We start from the raw sequence: 6,292 nt of genomic DNA, 5'->3' as shown, positions 1-6,292 counted from the left end.
GCATCTCGGTGCCACCGAGTCGTTCCACTCGGTCACACCAACAGTGACTGGGTATATATACTCCGCAGGTTGGACTTTGAAAATTTCTTCAAACTCTCAACCGCGCCTACCCAGCTCTGCCGCCCCTCCAGGTCTCTGGATCATCTCCTCGTTGCCAGCGACCTCCTGCCGCTGGTCTCCACCACTGTTGTCGCCGTAGCGAGTTCATCGCCAAGTTAGGGTACATACTCGATCTCTTTGTGCTCTCTTTAACTCCGATTCTTGCACAGAGATCAATGCCTAGTTTCTTACCAGGATTGAGATTAATCTATCCACCTAAAACTTCCTTTAGATTAGATTTGATGCAAAAACTTAGGGTTAGGTTTCCGCCGAATTCATCTCGGACCGACCGATTTGAAAGTCTCGGTCTCACCGATTTGGCTTAGGCCATTGCACATGTACTACTCGGTCTAACCGAACGAATCGGTGCGACCAAAATCACTAACTTTGTGAAACCCTAGCATCTCGGAGTCACCGAACTGCATCTCGGTCTGACCGAAATCGCATGTTTAGGCTGCAGTTGCTTCGGTGTCACCGAGTTGGGCAAATCAGTAGCTCCGAAATTTTTTCCGCAGAAAACTAAAATTAAGTTTTTGTGTTAACTTTTCACCAAAATAGTTGTACTTTGTGATGCTCATCTACTCTACCTATACCTATCTATTCACAGGGACAGTTTCAAAGATGCCAGACCATAGTGATAGTCAGAACAGGTCAGAGGAGCAGGCAAATCTGAGTGAGGGCACTAGTCCCTCCAACAGCAGCTATGATGAAGGAAGCAGAAGCACTCGAAGCAATCTGCCTAAGGCCACTGTCAAGCAAAGGAAGAAGAAAACATCAGACTCAGAGGATGAGGATTTTGAAATTGAGGAAGTAACCTCAAAGAATAAAGTTGTGAAGAAGGAATTTGGTACTGCTGCCTCCACCAGGCCTGGCATGAAGAAAGCTCCTGCCAAGAGAATTCCCATGTCCAAAGCTAGAGCCTCTACTCAGGAATATATGGAGTTCACTCTTGAACCAAGAGAAGAAGAGGCTGCCGGAGGAAAGAACAGAAAGGAAAGAGTCAAGAAAACTATGGCCGGAGTCATTGGCAAGCCTTCTATGGTCAGAGAATCTAAAGAAGAGGAGGAGGAAGAGCTTGTTGCATCTCCTGCAAAGACCCAGAAGCTTATGGGGGATGCTATCAAGTCTGGGGATGCTCCATCTAAGCCCAAGACCGCCTCAAGCCTGCTGCTGCTCAAGCTTCAAAGCCATCTGCACCAAAGAGATCCACCAGGAATATCTCTGCTGCTGAAAAGAACAAGGCCCCAGTGCATGAAGTTCAAGAAGAAGATGAACATCAAGTGCTCAGAAAGCTGAAGCCCAAGACACCTGATCATAATGACAACCATCCCATTGCTGAAAACATGAAGGACAAAAAGGATGCAGGTCTAAGACTATGGAGACAGTCTGATCCTTATGTTATGAGGACAAGGACTGCTGTTGACTATCATTTCCACACCAAGGAACAACATGACTTCTATGAAACAGTCTTGTTGGATAAGAAGCCTATAGTTTGTGATATGAAGTGGGTTGACTGGGAGTATATAGATGAGAATGCTGATTACTTCCCTGGAGTGCATGAGAGCTTCGGGATGGATGATGTGGACAAATTTGTTGGGCAGAAACTGACAAAGTGGAATGATGAGATGATTATGCAATTCTACTCCACTGCACACTTCTATCTAGATGGCAAGATAGTCTGGATGACTGAAGGCACAAGATATCAGTCTTCTATTGCTGAATGGGCCAAGTTGATCAATGCCCCTGCTGAACATGAGGATGATATTGATGTGTATGCAAAGCCCAGGAAGGACCACAATTCCATGGCACATATGTACCAGGAAATTCCTGATAAGGCTTTGGAGACTCATAATTTTGGATCCATCTACTATCTTCTCTCTGGCTTACCAACCATCAACACCATTCTGAGGCACACTTTGCTGCCCAAGTCAGGAGATCATAGGATGATCCGTGGACATTCTATCAACTTGATGCATTTGTTTGATGTGCCACAGAAGTTCAAGGTCATGAGTCTCATTATTAAAATAGTGAAAAGGACTGTAGCTGATCAAAAAAGATCTTGTGGATATGCCCCTCGCATTCAGATGCTCATCAACTCCAAGATGGGGAAAGGGACATATCTAGTTGACAAAGAGCATCTTCCCCTGAGGTCAGACTTTGAGGATAATGAAGTTGTCATGGATGCCTCTCATCCAACATGTGTAAAAGCCCAGGAGAAGAGAGAGAAAGCAAAGGCAGAGAAAGCAGCAAAGCTAGCTAGTGCTCCAGATGCTTCACATGTGATCCTCAAGACCAAACATGATCAACTCAGCTATCTGATTGATGCTACTTTGAGGATTGAGAAGGGATTGGCCACCCTGACTCAAAATCAAGAGAGTCTTGAAAGGATCATTGAGGCAAAGATTTATGATCTAGATGTGAAGGTCACCGAGATCCAATCAACTGTGGAGAAGATCCAGGAAGACATTAAGGAAAGGGAAGAAGGACAAACCACAGATGCATTTCAGCAAGTGCCTAGGGCACCAAGGTCTTCAGCTGTGCCAGTTGCTAGTGATCCCAGGACAACAATGTCAACACCTGCAGCAACTGCCTCAATGATTTCTCCAGTTTCAACTCCTCTAGCTCCACAAACATCAGCTGAAGATTTTGCAGACGGACTCCTCTCAACGCCATCTACGCACACCGGAGCAACCAGCCAGAAGAACCCTTCAGAAGCTCCCGGAGATCATGCCTAGAGTGCCGAATAGCACTATGCATATTCAAGCTTTTTGGTAACTTGTTGCCAAAGGGGGAGAAAGTGTATAGATCATTAGGCTTCGAGAGAGAGAGAGAGAGAGAGAGAGAGAGAGAGAGAGAGAGATCTGTCTTTTTGTTGCCTCTCTTGCTACTTTGGTCTTTTTGCTTTGATTGTTTGCATGCTACAATATCTGTGCTTGTGTGTGAGATACTTATAGGATCATGTGTTTGATCATATTATGCTTAAATGTTTGCTTGCTTGATGATATGTGTATGATCAATCATGTTTGCCCTTGGTGATGAGTGCATGTTTCTTATAGCTTATCATTTTGAGCGCTCCACCAATATGTATGTGACATGGAAGAGTAACCCATGATCCCAATTGATTATGCATTTGCATTCAAAAGCAAATTTTAAATAATGCACAAATTTAGGGGGAGCTCTTGCTTATCACATACTTCTCAAAGCGACGATGTATTTCATTGATATTATCATTTGTCAAAGCTTTGATCTATATGTTGTCATCAATTACCAAAAAAGGGGAGGTTGAAAGTGCAACTAATCCCCGGGTGGTTTTGGTAATTCATAACAACATATAGCTCATTGAACTAATAGTCATTCCAGTTAAATGTTTCAGAAAGTTCAGTGATTGGCATCGCATGGACTAGATATGTGGACCCCTCAAAATGCTAAGGACAAAATTGGCAAAGGCTCAAGACTCTTCATTTTCATTTTAGTGATCCAAGATCACATTGAGTCCATAGAGAGCCAATAATATTAAAAGGGGATGAGGTGTTGCTTAATGGTCTACTTGCTCAAAGTGCTTAGTGATATTGCTCTAAAACCCTCAACCACTTTCTCATTTCCACATATGTCCAAAACCTAAAGTCAAACTCGACCCCACCGATTTGATCTATCCGGCGCCATCGAGTTCACTTGACATAGCCATAGCCAGAAACCCTAATCAATTCGGTCTCACTAATACGGCTCTCGGTCTCATCGAGATGGCTTTGAAAACTCTCTGTTTCCCTTTGTAACATTTCGGTCTCATCGAAATGAGCGATCGGTCCCACCAAGTTTGCATTGCAAACTCTCTGTTTTCTTTTCATAACATTTCGGTCTCACCGAATGAGCGATCGGTCCCATCAAGTTTGCTTGACCAATTCTCTATTTGATAAATTGCTGAAATCGGTCTCACCGAGTTCATGCAACCGGTCTCACCGAGATGAGGTTTTGCCCTAGCTAGAGCACATCGGTCCCACCGAGTTGATCTTGTCGGTCCCACCAAGATTCCTAACATTCACATTTTGAACTAAATCGGTCTCATCGAGTTTATCTATTCGGTCTAGCCGAGTTGGGTCAAACGTGTGTAATGGTTAGATTTTGTGTGGAGGCTATATATACCCCTCCACCCCCTTCTCCATTTGTGAGAGAGCCATCAGAACATGCCTACACTTCCACTACTCATTTTCCGAGAGAGAACCACCTACTCATGTGTTGAGACCAAGACATTCCAATCCAACCACAAGAATCTTGATCTCTAGCCTTCCCCATGTTGCTTTCCACTAAAACCATCTTTCCACCATAGCCAAATCCGTGAGGGAGAGTTGAGTGTTGGGGAGACTATCATTTGAAGCACAAGAGCAAGGAGTTCATCATCAACACACCATCTATTACCTTTTGGAGAGTGGTGTCTCCTAGATTGGTTAGGTGTCACTTGGGAGGCTCGGTCAAGATTGTGGAGTTGAACCAAGGAGTTTGTAAGGGCAAGGAGATCGCCTACTTCGTGAAGATCTACCCAAGTGAGGCAAGTCCTTCGTGGGCGATGGCCATGGTGGGATAGACGAGGTTGCTTCTTCGTGGACCCTTCGTGGGTGGAGCCCTCCATGGACTCGCACAACCGTTACCCTTCGTGGGTTGAATTCTCCATCAACGTGGATGTACGATAGCACCACCTATCGGAACCACGCCAAAAATCTATGTGTCTACATTGCGTTTGCCTTCTCCAAACCCTTCCCTTTTACCTTCATATGCAATGTTTTACTTTTCGCTGCTACACTCTTAGAATTGCATGTGTAGGTTGATTGCTTGACTTGTGTTAAGTTGCTAAAATCTGCCAAGACTTAAAATTGGGAAAATGCTAGTTTTTTATTTGGTCAAATAGTCTAATCACCCCCTCTAGACCTACTTTCGATCCTACAGAGTACCTGTAGGGATGAAGAACACGAATGAGACAAGAGACAACTACAACTCAACTTTATGCTACACATGCGGGACATTAATTCATACTACTTCCATCGACCTCTCCAACAATTACATTGGGTTGCAAGGCCTTGCCTCAACCATGACCTTACTGAACTACTCACACATGGAGATCAGATCACACTAATAACTCATCGATGAACACATCGTGAAGATTGATTGATTGATAATATGTCTTACAATGGATGTTGTGTGTGATACATGATTACAAATATGGATAGATGGTTGAGAACTATAGTGGTGATGAAGGTTGTGGCTATAGAGATGGGAAATGGCAGTGGCTAGGGTTGATGGAGAGTGCTACTATGAAGATGACGATGACTGACTTGTTCTGGTGCTCATTTGACGTTGGGCCCTTTTATAATGGTTGTTCAGGTGGATCAGACGCCTCGGTTAGCACGCCCTATGACCATCCATACGAGCGAGGATAGTCGTATGGAAGGCCGTCTTTTGCTTTGTTTCCTCTTGTGCACCTCCACTTGATCTCTATTTCCACTTTACTCCCTTGCATGTATTGGCTTAATTTCATCTGTAAATAGCCCATTTCCCATGGAAACAAAATAAAGATCGGACATTTAGAATCCTTTGCATTCATTAGTCATTAGTGGCAATATCGAAGCAAATATCTCGGGTTAAATGAAATATTTTGGTTTAAACTCATGTTAGAGGAGTGTAAAAGTAACACTCATCACCTCATGTGTCATTTAATGCATTTTGTCCTACTCTGACGGAGGTAGGTATTGACCACTGTAGCCACTATGGTACCCCTTGCACTATAAAAGGAGGATCATGTTACTGTAATGGGGCCGAGCCACTGAATAGCTGAGAGTGTTAGTGAGCAATTCCCTTTTCGAGAAAGGCTTGTAGCTCTCTGTCTACCCACATATAAGCACAAAGCAGGACTAGGGTTTTACGCAACCATGCATCATGAACCTGGGTAGGTCCTTGTGTGTTCTACGTTTTCATATGTTATTGATCTTCATTGCTGCGCCCCTCCATGAATGAGTGAAGGGGCCTTCGCGACCCTTGCTGTCCTATGTGTCTTGCACACAGTGACACATTCATATGCCAAGAATGTGATGCAGTATTATTCTCATATATATTCTCACTAGACGAGTGCATGTGCGTTGCTAAGGAAGACCACTCATTTATAGATAACATATCCACTGACTATTTAAAATTATTAAGCGTGCAT

This window comes from Triticum aestivum, chromosome 5B (assembly GCF_018294505.1).
Source record: "Triticum aestivum cultivar Chinese Spring chromosome 5B, IWGSC CS RefSeq v2.1, whole genome shotgun sequence".
NCBI lineage: Eukaryota > Viridiplantae > Streptophyta > Magnoliopsida > Poales > Poaceae > Triticum > Triticum aestivum.
This window is presented reverse-complemented; position numbering follows the sequence as displayed.